The sequence below is a fragment of the Suricata suricatta genome, chromosome 2 (assembly GCF_006229205.1).
Source record: "Suricata suricatta isolate VVHF042 chromosome 2, meerkat_22Aug2017_6uvM2_HiC, whole genome shotgun sequence".
NCBI classification, from domain to species: Eukaryota; Metazoa; Chordata; class Mammalia; order Carnivora; family Herpestidae; genus Suricata; species Suricata suricatta.
Window position 1 is genome coordinate 75,719,216 of NC_043701.1, and position 20,614 is coordinate 75,739,829.

At 37.2% G+C, this 20,614-nt stretch overlaps 1 protein-coding gene and 1 pseudogene across 1 annotated transcript in view; both read left to right on the plus strand.

Annotated features, from left to right (window-relative positions):
* Window positions 1-20,614, plus strand: part of ZNF804B (zinc finger protein 804B) — a 502,964-nt gene that overhangs the window by 329,766 nt on the left and 152,584 nt on the right. The window lies entirely within an intron of this gene.
* On the plus strand, window positions 19,769-20,245 carry LOC115282506 (annotated as a pseudogene).

The window sequence follows — 20,614 nt, forward strand, 5'->3', positions numbered from 1 at the left end:
GAAGTGTCTGTTCATGTCTTCTGCCCATTTCTTCACTGGGTTATTTGTTTTGTGGGTGTGAAGTTTGGTGAGTTCCTTGTAGATTGTCATTTGAAACTATCTTTTCCCATTCTGTCGGTTGCCATCTTTTTTGAGGTTTGACATACTTTTTAATATACTGTCCCATGCTTAACACTTAATTTTATAATTATCTTGTGAAGTATTATAGTCTCATAGCTAAAATAACTAAAGCTCAGAGCAATTATATATCTTCTCCTTGGAGTACTGAGTCAGAACTGGGAGACAGGTCCTTCTAGTCTTTCCTATCTTCATTCAGCACTACCTTAATAATATACTCATATCATTAATTATTATAATCATTTCATAGTTCTTAGGCTGTTTAACTTTATATACAGAAAATAAAGTTTTGACTATTTTCACATTTTGTAAAATTCATCTTCTCTTGGAAATTACAGGAGAAATGTCATTCAGCAAATAATGAAATTGGGCCCAGCATTGATTAAATAAAAGCAAAATCTTACCTCCTTAGTTTTATAGGGCATGGTAATGAGTTTTTCAAGAGAAAGAAAAACAGCCGTAATATAAAATGCCCCTAGTTCTCATATTTTTAATGTTAGGAAATTAACTTCCATCTTAGAGTATAGTAACAAACTATTATCTTTTGCTTATTTTAGTTCACTAAAATAGAAGCAGGCTTAAACTTATTTGGGCAGAACAACATAAAATCCCAAATCCTCATTAACATTTATCTTTGTCACAGTTTTTTCCAACTCCCCACACTCACCATTCATCACTGTAGAGTTTTCTTGCAAGAAGGAGTCCTAGGAGATTAGAAGAAGGTCTTTGATAATGGTGATGATGGTAATGTTGATGACAATGACAAATCCGACACAAAAAGAAGTCCAACTGTGGAGAATGCTCCATTACCACTTGTGTTTAGATCAAAGTCAGATTTCTTTCAACATATACACTCTTGTTAAATTTTATAAGCTATCATGTCAAATAGGGCAACATCTTTAGACTTATTTCAATGAAAGAGTTTAGAAAGATAACATTCTGAGTACTTACCATCTTCCAGGTACTGGACTGAGCTTTTGGCATACTTGATCTCATGTGGCCACTGTAGTCTCTTGTGTCACTAAGAGTGGTTTCCCATCCTGGCTGCACAACAGGATTATGTAGAGACTTTGAAAATTATTATTTTTTAATATAGTTTTTTGTCAAGTTGGTTTCCATGTAATAGCCAGTGCTCATCCCAACAAGTGCTCTACTCAATTTCTATCACCCAATTTCCCCTCTCCCCCACCCACTATCAACCCTCAGTTTGTTCTTCATATTTAAGGGTCTCTTATGGTTTGCGTCCCTCCCTCTCCATGACTATTTTCCCCTTTCCTTCTATCATCTTGTTTTAAGTTTCTCCTGATCCACATATCAATGAAAACATATGGCATCTGTCTTTCTCTGCCTGACTTATTTCACTTAGCATAATACCCCTTGAGTTCTATCCACATTGCTACAAATGGCCAGATTTCATTCTTTCTCATTGCCATATAGTATTCCATTGTATATATAAACCACATCTTCTTGATCCATTCATTGGTTGATGGACATTTAGACTCTTTCCATAATTTGACTATTGTTGGAAGTACTGCTATAAACATTGGGATACATGTGCCCCTGTACATCAGCACTCTTGTATCCCTTGGGTAAATTCCTAGCAGGGCTATTGCTGGGTCATAGGGGAGTTGTATTAATTTTTTGAGGAACCTCCATACTATTTTCCAGAGTAACTGCACCAGTTGCATTCCCACCAACAGTGTAGGAGAGTGTTCATTTCTCCACATCCTTGCCAGCGCCTATCATCTCCTGATTTGTTCCTTTTAGTCATTCTGACCAACCTGAAGTGGTATTTCAGTGTGGTTTTGATTTGTATTTTCCTGATGATGAATGATGTTGAGCATCGTTTCACGTGTCTGTTGGCCATGTGGATGAGACTTTGAAAATTATTGATGCTGGCCTAGATTTCACCCCAGAAAAATTGCATCAAGATCTTTCAAGAGGTCTGAAACAGGTTTCACTATTTTTTCTAAGTCTCTTAAGTGGATTAAAAAAGTGAAACTGGGATAGGAAGAGATTGTCAACTTGAAGGTAAAACTAGTACTCTGTATGATCTCTGGTCAGTTTATTTAATTCAGGAGCCCGTTTTTCACTGAACAACCTTTTTTTGCCAAAAAATGCCTCTATGAAATATGAGGTATTGAAATATTAATTCGGTTTGCTTTTCCTCATTCTTCCTTATAACCAAAATGAATCAATAATCCTAAAACTACTTAACTACTTACCCAAAGAGATTTCATCTCTAACTCTGATTCACTTTAGTTTGTCTTCTCTGTACTCAATTTACTATTTCCATCTGTAAGTCAAGAGCATCTGGTCTAAGGGTGCCTGGGTGGCTCAGTTGGTTAAATGCCTGACTTTGGCCCAGGTCATGATATTGTGGTTCGTAGGGTCAAGCCCCACATTGGGCTTTGTGCTGACAGCTCAGAGCCTGGAGCCCGTCTTTAGATCCGGTGTCTTCCTCTCTCTGCCCCTCCCTGCACGCGCACACACTCTCTCTCTCAAAAATAAATAAACATTAAAAAAAAGAACATCTGGTCTTGGGAATTCCAGTGAAGAGAATTAGAAATTAGAAGAAGGAACATGACACATACATAGCACTTGGCTGTGCCCACTTTCTTCTATCAAGCAAGCTAATTACTTAGGACCCACCTGATTTGATAAGTCCCAACATGGGAAACTGCTAAAGCATAAAGCCAATTAAAATTTCTTAATTTAAAAAAAATAGAAGTTTTGATTTCCATTCTCTTTTTTAGTTTGTTTATTCAACATGTTCAATATTGCTAGCAACATTTATTCCCAAGTGAGCTGGGTTACTTTGACCTGTCTAGCATCTTTTCCCATCTAATGGACTGAAAAAAGAGGTGGAATAGGTATAGATTATTCAGTCAATTCAGCTAGTAGAATTCAGCTAATGGCCCTCATGAGGCATAGAAGAGATATCACGGATAATTATTCTCTTAAAATAATACTGTTTCAAGTCACCATTTTCTTTTCTTTTAAAAACAAAGATTTAAAAAAATGTTCCCCCAAATTAGAAAAAAAAGATAACAATGTTTGATAGCACTTCAAGTATTTTGCAAAGGAAAATAATAATAGTAGTAATGATTATAATTTTAGAGTAGTCTTTTCAATAGAGGGAGATGTTTGACGATGTTAATGACCAAGGTGTCGAATCAGATAATTCAGAAATCTGCATTGCTTTTTCTAATAAGAATGGACCCATCGCTTATGCGGCACCTTCTGTCTAAGATATTGCATGTAAGTTATCTGAGTTATTCATCACAATATATGTCTGTCCTTTCCCCATCTTATAAGGGCAGCAACTGAGATCCAGAAAAATTAAGGAACTTGACTAAGTGGCAAAGCCAAGGCATGAATTCCCAGCATGTGCTCTTTCAAACCACCACGCTATCTGCTCCTTAAGACTATGACAGACCAATAGAGATCTAATTGGTTTGTGATTACAGCAACTATTTGCTTTAGGTCAGAAGTCATGATAGTCTCTGGTTTCCCTCAGCAGTCAGATCCATATATAAGAATCATGAGTCCTTCCTATAATTTTACCTGGTAAGAGTTACTATAATCTGTCAAGACTATGTATAAGTTGTGAAGATGACTCCAGTAGGGTGATGTACCTAGCCGACTTGACAGCTCATCTTAAACATTTTCCTCTATATTACAGAACTATTTTTAGTAATAATCATGAAATGAAATAAATGATGAAAATGGCTAGAAAAGTAATACAGTTAAAATTGTTATTGAAATTTTACATAAGTATATATGATTAAGAAATAAATATTATAGTACAAAAATGTAATGTTTTATTTTAAAATTACATTAATACATTTTTAAAAAACAAAAAATCTGCATAGTGGTCTATTGTAGTTCTGGATTATGACATTCCAAGTTTAGTTTCTAGTCTTCTGCAAATTTCCAAATTTTTAATACATAGACTCCAAAGAGTTATACACAAAAATAGAATTAAAATAAATCAATGTCTATTTTTTTATTTTTATAATCACAATGCTATCAATATGTTTTTATAAATTACTGCTTGAATTCACATCTAGATAGTGTCACAGAGACATGAACTCATAGGAACAAACTTTAATGATTCCAAACTACTATTAACTTACTCTCAAAACAAATTATATGTGCCTGGAGGTATATGGGTTGGGGTCAACTGTGTAACTAGGAATCATTCAAATTAACAGCCATGTACAATTGCGTTTATTAAAAGATAAGTAATAAAATGCTAATTGAAATGCATATGTATACATTATTTTTGATATTAAATTGTGTAATCAGAAGAGACGTATATTAAAATTTTATTTATTTATAAAATTGAAGCACAGAAGTAACCATAGTAGATTTTAGAACTGCATTATCTGATCTGGTAGCCACTGGCCACAATGGCTATTTATAATAAATTTAAACTTATTAAAATTAAAAAACCTAAACTTCAGTTCCTCGGTCACATTAACCACATTGCACATGCTGAATAGTCACAGATAGCTAGTGACTACAGTGTTGGATTCCACAGATACAGAACACTTACATTATTTCATAACATTTTGTTGGGCAGCATTGATTTAAAATTTAGTCCAGTCAACATTTGATTGAGGGGAACTCCTTTATTACTAACACTGTTTAGAAGTGGCAATGCAAGGGGATAATAAAAATCAGACTTTTAGTAGGTGTTGTCATTATATAAAAACTCTATAGACAACTCACCCATATTGCCTTCACTGGGGACAGTTATTTCCCCTGGCCTGGCCTGGGTTTGCCACGGCTCCAGGAATCCATGAATCCTTCTGTCACTCTCATCTGAACTCTCCCAGATACGTGGTGTGATTTAAAGTTCCTTCACCCTTTTAATCAGGCATTATCATGACGAGTGTGCTTTGGATCCCAGGTTATCCTTTCCCCTCAGAGAACATGCTCCATCAACCATTCTCTGTTTTTCTCCACTTACTGGCAATTCATCATAAATCTAAGCAAGCTGTGTCTTACTCTTAGAGAAATTCACATTCTTATACCTTGGCTTTGTCTTATTACTCTTGTCAACTTTTAACCATTACATTTCTTTCTACGTCCTAGTTTGCTGAAATAGTACTTCATGGCCTGTTTGTGTTCCAGCCATTCTTTGTTCCATTGCTGTCTATATTTCACAAAATATGCTCTGGGTATAGCCACCCCCCTGTGTACAGAAAAGCTTCCCTGACCCACCTCTGTGCTCTTATGGTATTGGTGCATTCTGTGCTAATACTACTTTTCACAATGTACGTGAAAGGTAGATTTCTTTGTCTCTTATGCTAAAGAGAATATAAACTCCTAGAAGATATTAGAAATATCTTATTCAATTCTGAGACCCCAGGACTCAGTTCAGTGCTCATATAGAGTGGTCACTAAGTAAACGTTTGTGGAAGAAAGAAGGGAAGGAAGGAAAGAAGGGAAGGAATGTTTCTATTATTTTGAATAACTTAGTTGTGTGTTAAGAGTAGGGACAAGACACAGTGCCTGGGTGGCTCAGTTGGTTAAGCATCTGACTTGACTCAGGTCACCATCTTATGGTTTGTGGGTTCAAGCCCTGCATTGGGCTCTGTGCTGACAGCTCAGAGCCTGGAGCCTGCTTCAGATTCTGTGTTTCTCTCTCTCTCTCTCTCTCTCTCTCTCTCTCTGCCTCCCCCCCCTCAAAAATAAACAAACTTTAATAAAATTTTTAAAAAGGAGTAGGGGCAAAAGGATGAGCAATTAAAATGAAATATATAAATGTCAGCTACATGTTCAAGACTATAGAATACTTAAGGAAGTATATTACAATAGAAAAAAAATTATTCTGTATGTCTAGGTCCTCCCTAATGCTCAGATAATTACAGATGTTTGATAATCTATTAGAAATTGATATCTTGAAACTCTTTGTGGCTCTGTTCAGTTCATTGTAACAAATATAATAAACATCTTTCTTTTTGTTAAGTACTGTGCTAGAAACTGATGATCCTAAGATGACTACAATGTTTTATCTGCCCTGAAGAGAAGTAAACTTATTTGTTAGAAACAAGGCACAAAAACGAAAGATAACTATGACGATAATGAGAGTTGATGTCATTTAGCACCCACAGTTTGCCAGCACTAAGTGCAGCAGATCTTGGCTTTGGGTGAGCTAGGGTGGGAGTTACCAGCAGGGAACGCTTGCTCCTCTCATCACTTGTCAAGAGATAGGCTGTCTAACAGGTTACGCTGGGTGAAAAGGGGGTAGATAGGGAGTCTGGGTTAAAATAGCACATCATAAATCCCACTGTTCTTCTCTTCAAACAATCAATTACAGGTATCCACACATCACCAGAAATAAACACTTTCCCAGTTTAGCTGTCAATTAATTCTGTCCTGCACAGAAGAGCTGGCCGTGGTGATGAAAATTCAAGGGAAGAACCTTTCATTGGGGGAAAATCTAGGGGAAAGATAGTGAGGAACCACAGGTGAATGCACACAGAGAAACGACAGGAGAGTGGTTTTCCTAGTACTCTGCCTGGGCAACAGGTAGATGTGAATGCCAGTAATACAATAGCATTAGTTACTATGAAGAGTTTACTGTGAGCCAGTAATTATGTTAAGTGCTTCACATATATAGCTCTTAATGACATAGCCATCCTGTAAAATGGCAGTGATCCCTCATTATAGGTGAGAAGATAGGCTTAGGGAGAAAAAGCCTTTTGTCAAAGTTTACATAAAGAGAAAATAGTAAAGCTCTATCAGCCTGTCTCAAAAATCAGTGACCATAATTTCACAGTGTGGTCTATAAGGGAAGGTCAGTAAGGATTTGTGCTTTTATGTAGGACCAAATGCACAAGGAAATCTGGCTGGTAATTCCAAAGTCCAATTTTCTGGGTTTTGATAACTTCAAGATCTTTGAAGAGAATATGAGAAGCAGTCTCAACTCAGAAAAACTTGCTTTTTTTTTTAAGCATCTTTCTTCTCTTTGTCCACATTCGTAGGGAATTCCAGGACTGGTTGGATAGTGTTGTGTTTTTTATTGCTCCCATGACCAATATTGGGCATCATGATTGACCTTCCCTCTTCTCAAAAAGAAAACTCTAGAGATATGATTGCCTAGTTCTTTCCAGCTGTATTTAATTTTGGTTGTCACTCTGACAGATATCAGGGAAACGACTTAGCCTTCTTCTTAATCCCTTAAGCTTAAGGGGGTGTCTAACTTCAGGTTTGATTCTGGTGATGAGCTGGCTGTCACATTTGTGAATGACACCAATGAGAAGAGCTAAATAGATGCTTAAAAAACTTAATGGTATGCTAATAAAATCATTGTAAGAAGAAGCAGTCCATTTCCTGAAGTGGTCACATAACCATATTCTATTGTATCATACAGATGTAGATACCAATATGAATATATCTGTATGATATACAGTAGATACATACACACATGCTAAACAACAACACATTTTATAAATATAGAAATAGAAACCATTAAAATAAGTTGTTCTTTTTTGCTATTCTCCTTAATCCTTTTGTTCAAAGAAACCAATTTCTACCAAGATAAATCTTTATTGTTTTGGTTTTATTAAAAGATTTCTAATCGTCTTACTTAGCCAATACTGGTTACTATCACACGTTCTTAACTGTTTCATTAAAGAAGGAAGAAACCTGGCCCCAGTTTTAGCTTAAAATCTTTTAAATTAAAACATAAAATTTAAAACTTGGGCACACTTGTATTTTTTGTATGCTTAAGTTTTTGCTATTTCTAGAGTAATGAGTGGTACCTCTTTTTCCTACACTGCATTCCTCTAGGTCTTGATATGTCTGTTATAGAACAGAATGAGGAAATTACAACACTCACTATTTTTGTGTCTGCCGCCTTCGCTCCCAAGTGATGACAACTGCTCATTTTAGAGCACTATGCTGAAATCCCAATAATCTAAGATAATTTAAAATGAGTATCCTATAATGTTGATGAGAGAACAAAATGTATTTTACAGCAGATATTTTTCTTGATTATTGTTTCAAAATTCATTTGTTTCTGGGCTAAAAAAAGGACTCAAGTAATATATTAGTAAACGTATTGGTTGGTATTCTGCTTCCATGAATTGTCGGATAGGTATTATTCAAGAAAATAGATTTTTTGAGAAGGAATTGAACATTTTAGGTCAGTGCCTATTGCATCACCTTCTTTCTCTGGTCATCTATAGTAGACCAAGCTTCCTTATGAATGTCTAAAAGGGCAGTGTCATAGAATGAGTTTTCTAAAAACAGCTCTAAATCTCTTTTCAAGAAGAGCTTCTTGATGATTCCATGGTCATGGAATACCCTTTGGGGGAATATTAGATTAAACAGTCTTGAAACTTATGGGAAGTGAAGCTAATGCAAGTTTTGCATTAAAACCCATCTCTAGTCAATGCACAAAGTAATCCTGACACAGATTGATGAGCTTCTGTTTTATTAGTAGTCTTTACTTGCCTTACAAATAATTTCTGAAACTTGTTCATGTCTGAAAACAAGAATATTAGTCAAGGGTATATCATCAGTTACTATCAAAGATGTCAAAATTGTATTTGTCATTGTTGGAATTTAAAGGTTTGATTTAAAGGATTTTTACTTCTTAAAAAAATAAGTTCAGTTTTCTTTTGGTGACACTATGGCTTTTGGAATGCATAAAGGCTCAGCTGTTCATCTCTTTCTGTAGATTCCAAGTCCATGGATTCTTTAATTACCAAGATTTGAGACTAGCTCTTCTGTCTCTTCTGTAAATTATACACTGTGTGATCCCACATGAAAACCTGTAGGCTGTTAAATCACCATAAGTATATGGAGATAGTGATATGATGAATAGATCTTACCTAAATAGCTTTACCTTCTGTAACTTAAATTTCTCTCAAGAAAATGATACCTGCTGTACCTACCTCACCAGAATGTCAGAAAATAAAAATGAAAGGAATGTATTGTGTGTGAAAATGTTTTGTAAATTGCAAGGCAGTCTACAAAGACAAGAAACTTCAATAATGATAATGATCATAATTCCCAATTGTACATGATGGATTCTGAAAAATAGAGCAGCTTCTAAGTTAACCAGAGACAAAACAATCTCTAGCTCAAATACACATTGTGTCAAGGCAAATGTTTACTTCAAAACATTATTCATTTTGGGAAAACACTAGAGGAGATAAGTAAATATAGATATTGATTTTCAGGAGCTTTCTAAAACTTCAGAAATGAGCTCTTCAAGAAACTATGAGAGTAAAAATAATTGAGTGGTGACTTTTTTTTTTTTGGTCTTGGACTTTTTTTTAGACTATTTTTCTTCTTACAACACTGGAGGAGCACAATTCCCATAACAGTTTTTTTCCAAGTTATTGTATTATTCAAGGTAGAGTTATTTTGAGTGAAAATCTCTGAGGCATTGAAGAAAAAAATACTGAAAGTGCCTCAATGATCAGAATATTTCCTTCTTGGGAAAGTTATATAGTACTTTTAAAAGTACAGGTCAGAATGTGTCTTTGCACTCAATTTTGATTTTTATGTAACTCCCAGATATTTCTACAGCAGCTAGATATCTCAAGAAGTAGTTAAGAGAAGGAAATATAAACCCAGCTAACATGTAGTTCTTTTTAGTGGCAAGGAAACGCCATAGTGTTATACTCCTGAATAACGTATTTTTTGGTTCACACAAATCACATATTTTATGTGGTCAAATCACATATGGTTTAATTTTAATTAAATATTTTTAAGAAAAAGAGATATAATTATACTTTATGATGATAAATTCAAGCAATTAAAAGTTAAAGATAAAAGAAAAATTATCCAAAGTCTACTTTTATTTTATCTACAAATATTTGTATTTACTCTGCTGATGTAAAACCTTCAGGATCTTTTTCTATCCCATGCAATCAGTTTTTTCTTAGAAAAATAGGATCATATCTTTTGGTCATTGTCATACCTTTTGGCATTTAAATATTTTTTGTGGGCATTGTCATACCTTTTGGCACAAATATTTTTTTGTGGGCATTTTTGTGGATATGATAATATTGTAATATTTAGTATTTTCATAGTACTGCATTGTAATGAATATTATAATTTTTAACCAATTCTATTTCTTGGGCATTTAAGTTCTCTTTTTTTCATAGTACAAAAAGTACTTGATGAACATTGACAAACTAACTTTTTTGTACATTACAGAGTTATATTTTCAGGCTCAAGCCCTAAGTCATGTAATAGTTAAGCTTAGTCAAAATTTAGCACTTATAAAAATTTAATCATATTACTAGATCTCTTTTGTGAAAATGTGGCAATTTTCTCTCCAACAGAAGTGTATAGAAATGCCCTTTTTCCCATCTGTGTATCATTATGAATGTATTAACAGACATCATTTTTTCCTTTCCCAGTCTGATAGGTAAAAAACTTTTGTTTGATTATTTCAGTCTGAATTTATTTTATTAATAATGAAGTCAACCATCTTTTCATGTATTTATTAGCCATTCCTTTTCCCTTTTGTAGAATACATTAATGCCCCCTCCATTCTCATAGACTTTGTTCATATTTTTCTACTGGATATTAACATTTTATAATTAAAGATAATTTTCAGTATCTTTATTTTCTACTAAATACTGTATTTTCTACTAAATAACTAAATCAATCGTCTCTGCGTTTGATGCATCATTAGAAAGTACCCATTTATCTCTGAAACTAACTCTCTTGTTAGTAGTAGTCGGACTAAGATTGGAGCCTTCCAAACAGAATCTGATGTACTGAAATGCGAACTTCATAATCATGTCTTATCCGTGGTTCTTAAGTGGTTGGTGCCAAGTGAGAGCAGCTGTGCCCACATGTGGCTGTGTGTTTCTGAGAGTGGTCTGAGCCCTCCTTGCAGCAAATTTCACTGTAGTGCATATCTACAACTGAATTGCAGACAGGACGCACCCCCAGTTACTTCCAGGGACCAGGCCTAGGAACCTTCATTTAATCTCTAGGTGTTACTGTTTTTCATTTTCTTTAGCTTTTTTTTTTTTGAAGAGAGAGAGAGAGACACTGAAACTGAGAGAGCAAGCACAAGTGGGGGAGGGGAGAGAAAGAAAGAAACACAGAATCAGAAGCAGGCTCCAGGCTCTGAGTTATGAACACAGAGCCTGATGCAGAACATGAATTCATGAACAGTGAGATCATGACCTGGTCCAATATCAGACACTTAACCTACTGAGCCACCCAGGTACTCCTCTCTCTAGATGTTTCTTATACGTGCTGAAGTTTGAGAATGCCTGGTTTTGTTAATATTTGAATATTAGTCCTCGTATATATTCAAGACAGTACTATCAAAAGACACCTTTTAAAAGCTGTTTTTTGCTTTTTGGTTTTTTTAAATCTTCAGTCACATTCCTTTATACTTGAAGTTTTATAGAGAGACTGTCTTGTATATCCAAAACTTGAAGAGTTTCAAGTAACTCAGCAAAGTGATAACTCAGTGGGATGAGAACTACACAGGGTCATATTTTCTTGGGTCATTATGACTTCCACTATGTCTGGAGTTAAAATTAATACTCCGTTTTTAAAAATTCCATTGGTTCCCTCATTGGATATAATTATCTATTTCACTTGGTTACATGACATTAGGGTCTTTATTCCTATTTTAATTTTGTTATTGCATATTTACCATTTATTAAAAATGACCACAAGTCATTTGGGAAATAGGAAAGGGATGGAAATAAATGTGCTGTACTCAAGAAAACTAAGGTGACAGAATCTTAGAAACAGCAGAAACATATATTTTCTTTCTAGTTGGATTCTAGGTCTCCAATATTGAGAATATAGTAGGTGCCAGACTCGTATGTAAATGGTACCTGACACTTTCTGAGTACTTTTTATATGCTAAGAACTGTGCTAAAACATTGATATTTATTATATCCCTGTATTATTTGATGAGGTTAAACACTACCACCCATCAGTGTCCCCATTCACAGATTAGGCTCACAGGCATGGAGAATGTCAGTAACTTCGTCATGATTATTTGGCAGGTTGGTGGCAGAGCCAGAATTTGAGCCCAGGTCTGTCACCTGGCTCCAGGGAACTTGTGCTCTTGTTTTTGCTTTTTTTTTTTTTTTTTTTTACCTTTATACACATTTTAGTTACACAAAGGCTGTCACATAATTGGATATTTAGCTATTTTCTACACAATTATTCTTGCTTTCTACAGAGAGGCTGCTTCTTAAGTTTTTATCTGGAAATGGCAAGCACTAAAATCCTAATTTTAGCAGAATAGCCATTAAAGTGCCTCAGTGATTTAAGTTGAAAAAGAGGTATGTTGATACAAGGCACTTGCATTCAGTTAGCAGAAGTGTACAAATGTCTTTTTATTTAAAAACACAAAATAAATTATCTGTAAGCATGGACATTAGCAGCAGCTAACCATTACATGTCAATTGAAACCAGCAACTGATGGTTATAGTGACTTCCAAATTGTATTTTAGAGAGAGGATGTGAAGAGAGGAGAGGGCGAGGGGATCTTAAGCAGCCTCCACACTCGGTGTGGAGCCTGACTCAGGGCTTGATCCAGTGACTCAGGGATCATGACCTGTGCTGAAGTGACTCAACTGACTGAGCCACCCAGGCACCCATATGGTGATTTCCTTAAACATCAGTCACCCTTTTCCTCAGTCATTTCCTTCAGCTGACGTCTCTGAAGTTATGGTTGAAGAGCACTGCCTTGAGCTTCTTCTTACTGTTCACTAATAATAGTAAAGCGCTATTCCAGGAATTAGAACATGCCATTCGAGAGTCCTTCTCTTATTCTGGTGACTACACCTTCTGCTGTAGTTAACCGAGAGGCCACTCCAGGAGCATCCGATAAAACAGTTCTTATAAACTTAGTTGGGTCAGTGATTCCTTTTCCGACCATATTCCCGAAATCTTCAGGCATAGTGTCATGACCATCTTGTATATTTCTCAACTATCAGTGGTCCTCCAACACCTGCATTCTTAGCAATGGTCATTATAGGAATATTGCATGTTCTTTTAATAATTTCTGTACAAACTTTTTGACCTTCATTAGCTGGAGTTATTGAATCCGAGGCTGGAATACACCAAGGCAGGCCACAGCCCTCTCCCATAACAATGCCTTCTTCAATAGCAGCTCCAAATATCGGGGGCAACTCTACCTCTGTCCTTTTCAATCACTTCAGCATCACTTGTCCTACCACGCTTCAGCACAGCTGCTCCATCTGAGAGTTTTGCCAGACATTCATTCAGCTTTTCCTTTTCATATTCACTAATTTAATATCTAACTGTTCAGTATATTTCTTGAATACATTTTTCAATTTGATGCTTGTCACCTTTTTCTTCTAAGAGCATGGGCATTGTCTTTAGTCACAGTGACCTCTCCAACTTTTCTTAAGTTGTGAGTCTGAACATCTTCAAGATTTAGAGTCAGTCCTTTTTCAAACACTGTCCCACCAGTAGCAATAGCTGTGTCTGTAAGACGTTTCTTTCTATTGTCCCCAAAACCTGGAACTTTGACTGCTACAACCTGAAGACCAACTTTCAGCTAATTTTGAAATGAGTGTACTCAGAGCTTCTCCATCAACATTTTCAGCAATTATGACCAAGGGCTTATGGTGAGTCTTGGCAATTTCAAGAAAAGGTACCATGGACTGGACACGAGAGGTTTTCCTTTCACTCAATAAAACATATGCATCTTGGAATTCATATTTCTGACCTGTTGATATATTTATAAAGTATGGAGAAATATAACCTTGATCAAACTTCATGCCTTCAATAAACCATACTAGGTACCTTATGTCTTGAGATGTTATGAAATTCATTCTAGTGGCATTAGTATCTGATTATCACCAAGAGAAGTCAAAAATTGAAAGATTGACTCGAATGGTACCTGCCTATAAAGAGAATGGGGTTGCATCTCAATGGAAAGGAGGGGGGGCTTTATCCTGGGTCAGCCTGAGGGATTCATGTTAGAATCCTGTGGCCCATCTTCCATTTTGAAGGGACATGTCCCTAGAGGATGACCTCAACCACAAGTGACCCAAGAGAGGAGCAGGCAGTCCAGGTGGAACAAAACAGCTTGCTGGAGGAGGCAGTGACATATCCAGGGAATTGTAATGTAGAAGATGACCTAGAGAAAGTACCTCTGAAAACAACACGAATATATCCAAGAAGGAAACAGAGACTATACAGCTACCCTGGAGAATACTCGGATGCAGCTTGTGACTGCACCAGCTGTGTAAGGTTTTGCTGTTCTTCATAAAGCTTCTCTTCAAAAATACCCCTGTGAGGAAGGAAAAAAGTGAAATGAGTAACAGAGAAGCAGTGTCTTCACTGACAGTTTTACCAGACTGGGACTGGTCCATGCTGCAGAGAGAAGAAAAATAAATTTAAACACTTAATATTTTCAATAAGAAAGAAGTGGAGGAGCACCTGGGTGGCTTAATCAGTTAACCATCTGACTCTTGATTTTGGCTGAGGTCATGATCTCATGGTTCATGGATTCAAGCCCCATGTCAGGCTCTGTGCTGACAGTGCAGAGCCTGCTTGGGATTCTCTCTCTTCTTCTCTCTCTGTCCCTCCCCTCCTCAAAAATAAATATAAGCATTTAAAAATAAATGAATGAAGAAAACTAAAACCAAAAGGAATATTTAGGGGCACCTGGGTGGCTCAGTCAGTTAAGAGTCTGGCTTCAGCTCAGGTCATGATCTCATGGTTCATGGGTTCGAGCCCCGCGTTGGGCTGTGTGCTGACAGCTCAGAGCTGGAGCCTGCTTCAGATTCTGTATCTCCCTCTCTCTATGACCCTCCCCTGCTTGCACTGTCTCTCTCTGTCTCTCAAAAAAAAAAAGGAATATTTATTTGTTTCCCCAGAGTGACAGGAAAATCTAAGAAACCTGAGGTGATTTTCACGTCAGTGGGGAGAAGATATTCACCTACAGTGGGATGGGACAGCAAGAAGACAGGCCGCTTTCTAGGTTCCCCTGGTCTAGTTCAACAACTATAACTGAGTAAGCATAATTTTGTCACAGTTAGAATGTATATGTTTTTCAAGGCCCTTTAAAAAAAAGACCTGATGTTAAAAATTGTGATCCCCACAATTTGTCACAGAAAAAGATAGTCACTTATTTCACTGGCCCATGGAACAGGCTCAAAATTTCTCCAAAGTATCTAAGGTAAAATTAGGTAGTACATGTGAAAAATGTGTAGTCCACTGCTTGGCACAGTAGCATTCATAAATGTTTGTCTTTTCCTTTAGGAAACTGGTTGTTTGATTACCAGAGAATGAAATGAAAGAAATTTTGTTATGCCAGTTCCCTTTATTTTAGGAACTGAGGGATTAAGTGTATCAATTCCTTTTATGAGCCTAAGTATAAAAATCAAATATATTCTATAGTTTGAAGAACTGTTAAATCAACTACATGTCATCTGAGTCATTTATATTTCCTATCTGGAAGCATAAGAAAACATCTTATAAATTTCACCTTCTTTGGACAGTTAGGAGTTAGACAGTTAGACAGTTCTGGGAAGCCAGAAGCCAGAAGTGGTTTGACTTTGGAGTGCTGTCTGCCCTCCCTAGAAGGGAGAAAGCCAAGTTCACCTATCTGTGCACATGTTTGTTTTGAGGGAACATAGAACTGAAATTGACTTTATGCTGCACTTTGTACAGAGAATTACATTTTAAAAGCCCAGGATGTAAGTCTGCTTTGTTCTAATTTCAAAGATAATCAAAATATCTTCAACACTGCGGGAGGTCTCTCAGTAAACATGGATTTATATTTAGCACAATTTATTTGAGAATCAGAAAGGCTGCCAAAAAGGTCCAAACATTAAATTATTTCAATTTTAGAGGGCATATATTACTGAGAAATAATAAAATATGGCCAGCCTGCCTAGGCAGCTCATCATCACTAGTAAGATGAAAAGATCAATTATGCCTCACATGGACAAATGTTGACTAAAGAGTGGACTTCATAACCGCCTGGCCATCTTAGAGGCTTTAATCCCAGAGGAGGGGGAAGGAAGCACTCAGCAAAACACCAAAAGCCACAAGGAGGAATCATCCACTGAAGGGGGAAAGATGGGAAATTTTAAAGAAAATGTCAGAGGAAATTGCCTGGTGGTAAGAGCTCTACTTAGTATAACTCTTACGGAAATTGTCTTCTTAGAAAATTTTAAGTTCTCAAAATGTCTTCAATAAAAAAATAGACCTATCTAAGTCTGTAGGTCACCAGACTTATTATTCTCAGACTTCAGAAAAATTGTTTTCTGTCACAGCTCCTCATTCTTCTGAGGAAGACTCAGGAATTGTGTGTTTGGGTTAGAATAGAGGTTCCAGAGAGATAGTTATCTCGCTTTCTGTTCAAGCCTGATGACACGACCTATCACATACTTAGTCATTTTGTATGTGAATAATTACATGCAATTTCAAATGGGATAGCACATATAAAATGCATGAAACAGCACTATACAGGCAAAGCAATATTATGTAGAAGATTACGATATGTAACAATCTCCATGTATTCATTGAGAAGGTACTAAAATGGACTCAGTACTGTGTTATGCATAGAAATATAAAGGAGTTGTGGCTTTCAAGGTCCTAGAAACCTTCCAAGGGAAAACAGCATGCACAAGAAAAAATGTAAAATAAAATGATGCAATGTGTAATTAAGTACCATATTATGTAACACAGGATTATTAGAGTTCAGAAAAAAATAAATGCAGGGAGATCTGGAAGTGCTTTCTGGAAAAGGGGGAACTTGAAGTGGGGCTTGAACAATGTGTAACATATGGAAACTTAAGAATTGAAAGGGAAGAAATCCCCAAAAAGAGAAATAGCAGCCCACAGGTTCGAGGAAGGGAACGGCAGAGATTGCTGGAGTGAACCGTTGTAGCACAGAGACCAGGAACACCGGCTCGGAAGCCAGATTTACTAGATTCGAGCCCCAGCTCCCCCACTCATTGGTGTAACCTGGGCCTTATGTGATCATTCCGTGCCACACTTGCATTGTTAGTAAAATGGAAGCAACCATCATTGCCTCCATTTTAAGGGAATATTTTGAGAATTAATGGGTTGATGTAAGCAAAGCACTTACAGTAAGACCTGATACCTTGGAAGTACTCAACAAAGGTTAGCTACTGTTACTATTAAACAGTGTTTTAAAAGAATGTGCAACAACACAAAAATAGCATGAGTGGAGAAGGGGCAGAGAGAGAGCGAGGGAGAGAGGAAGAGGGAAAGAGAGAGAGAGAGAAAGGAGAGAGAGAATCCCAAGCAAGCTTTACACTGTCAACACAGAGGCCTACATGGGGATTGATCTCATGACCAGTGTGACCATGCCCTGAGCCCAAATCAAGAGTCAGATGCCTAACCGCTTAACTGACTGAGCCCCCCAGGAGCCCTTGTTGCATACTCTTAAAAGATGTGATTTTCATGGCTAGAAGGAAGCCAAATTTTGCAACAACAGCAGCTCCTGCTTGGTACAGATAGAGTGATGAACACTGTGCTCAACGCTTTGCCTACATTGTCTCTTATTCCTAACAACCACCCCCTGGAGAGGGGGAGAGTGAAGAATTATTTCTCTTACTTTACAGCTGAAGGAGCTAAGAATTAAAAACAATTTTCTGGAGAACCTGCAGCTAGTACAGAACAGTCGTCAGCGGGAAAGGCGAGCTTTCGGCCGTCACCCCAGTGTTTAACCTGCTCCATTGTAATGCTTTCACTTAAAGGATAGAGGGTCCTAAGATGGGGGCAGGAGGCAGACACAAGTGTACTAGATGAGTTCAAGGTAGAAAAGAGTTCAGATTCAGGAACGTCAGCCGGGAGGTAGCTGGTGGCAGCTGGAATACTCTAGGAAAGGTGAGGTAAATAAAGTAAGATGGCAGCCCTGAAACCTGAGAAGAACCAGTGCAAAAGATTCACTCAGCAGGAGAAAAATGAAATGGGCCCTAAGGTGAGAGATAGTAAGCTGGACCTTGGTGATGGAGCCCCAGTGACTGAGAATGGCAGCTTCTTGAGGGCTGACTCACAGAGAGGGCACAAAAGGGACCTCGGCTCCCGGCACATAAGGCCAGCGGGGCTGAGAGAGTGTGCTCTTTGTCTCTGTGTGTTTTACAGTGGTAGCCGGGCCCATCTTCCATGGCCTTCATGAGATTGGAAACCAGCTTTCCTGTAACACTCTGCATCTCACTTGTCCCTTGGGAGCTCTTGCTCACATTTTCAAAGCTGCTTTCCTGTAGAGAAGTCATTTAAGGAAGGACAAATTAGCCCTGGAAGACAACAGTTCCTCCGAATGCAGCTGAGAGTTCTGTTTTGTAGCCTCCGACCCTTTGCATGCAAGGAGTAGAAATAAACATCCTGGCTTATGCACTTCGGCAATATAAAAGGTTTCTACGTGGAAAGTGCTGCTAACGGTAAACAGCTTCTATAAAGCAATGATAAATCATAATGGAGTGGTAATTTGAGTTTGTATTGTACATCTCCTCAGGGAGCTCCTAGTGCTCCGAAGACACTGTCTCATTACTACCTGGAGTACCTCTGAGAAACATGCAAAAAGCATCATTTTCTCCAATTTTTTGTGTAAGGACCTAAGTCCCAGGGAATTAATGTGACTTGCCATTATATGGAAATGGATTTCTCATTTTCAGGGAAAGGATTGTTTCAGTGAATTGGCTCATTTTCTCAGGAAATTAGTCACTCGACCTGAGGAAAAAAATACAACTAAATAATCCCCCTACCCCCTCACCCCCAGAAAACAAACAAACAAAATACCCTTTAACATATTTCAATACCTATTTTGGCAATACTGTGGACTTGTTTGAACTTAACACATGCAACTATAACCAGAATATATTTGATTGACTTTATCCATTAGAATAAAATACCTCCTGTGTATTTGAAAGTTTTTGATGGAAAAGATGACATTTTTAAGAGAAAATGTGGGAAAGCTGAAGCGTTTAGGCAAATGTGTGACACAGTGGGAACAGAGCTGCTGTTTTCTACCCTCCACTGTCTCAGGCCAACCTTCATGACAAATGGGCATGCTCACTAGCACACGATCTCTGCACCCAGAAATGACGAGTAAAGAATGATTAATTACTTTCTTAGAACCTCAAAGGAAATTGAAATGGAGCCTGTCAAGTCTTGTAGGCATTCTGCTCAGTAGAGTACCCACCACTACGGCACAGCTAGAGTGTGACCTAAGTGCTTCTCTGCACACCTTTCCCATAATCCTCCCTATCTCCACCTCCCTGCCTTGTCTCAGGTGTATGGATTCAGAAATCTCTCAAGTCGGGACAAAGTTCTGGAAGATTCGATTGCTTGTCTTCTTCAGTGACCTTTTTCAGTAAGGCTGCATAGGCCAACTTAGCTCAGTGTTTCTGATCTTTACTCCAAGATGTAATACTTCACATTTTTATTGCTCTCAATTGTATGAATTGCTAAGCATCTTATTTTCCAGTTAGTTCACTTTCAAAGGAAAATATGTTTTATAACTACTGAGCACGTCCTTCTTTATGGATGCAGATCTCTGGCCAATGGTTAAGATTTGTTATTTTTAAACAGTTGCATTATCCTGACCTTATTTCTTTAGATATGTATTTCGGTAGTGGGAAAAGGATATTTGGACTATAAATCCTATATTATTAAATCATTTGACATGAACCCTTGTTTTCACCTACAAAGTGATTAGGAAACACTGATTATATTTGGTAATTAACAAACTGTTCAAAAATAAATGAGGTCGGAGAGAGCTGGACGTCCGGCTTGTGAGCGGGCACCTTCGCTTCTCGTACGACCAAAGAGCGATTTAAAAATGGGTGATGTTGAGAAGGGCAAGAAGATTTTTGTTCAGAAGTGTGCCCAGTGCCATACCATGGAAAAGGGAGGCAAGCATAAGACTGGGCCGAATCTCCATGGTTTATTTGGGCGAAAGACGGGTCAGGCCCCTGGATTTACTTACACGGATGCCAACAAGAACAAAGGCATCACCCGGGGAGAGGAGACACTGATGGAGTATTTGAAGAATCCCAAGAAGTACATCCCTGGAACAAAAATGACCTTCGCTGGCATGAAGAAGGCAGGGGACAGAGCAGACCGGATAGCTTATCTCAAAAAAGCTACTACGGAGTAATAGTTGGCTTTTGCCTTATTTATTACAAAACCAAAATGTCTCATGACTTTTTTTATGTGTACCATATTTAAATTGATCTCATACACCAGAATTTAGATCATGAATGGCTGATTGAATATTTCTTTTGGACGGTTCTGATTTAAATAAGATGGGGCTTGTGGTTAAATGAATAGGACTAGCTTTTTGAATTTTGATAGTAATTCTGGTTCAGCAAGTGCTGTCACTGTCTTCCCCTTCAAAAAAATATGATTGGAATTAATTAGATATTTAGCTTTTCACAGAGATGATAAATGCCATCTCTAAACTTATAGGAGATTGGTTTTATATTTAGATTTATATAACTGGTTACATTAATATATTTAAATACTA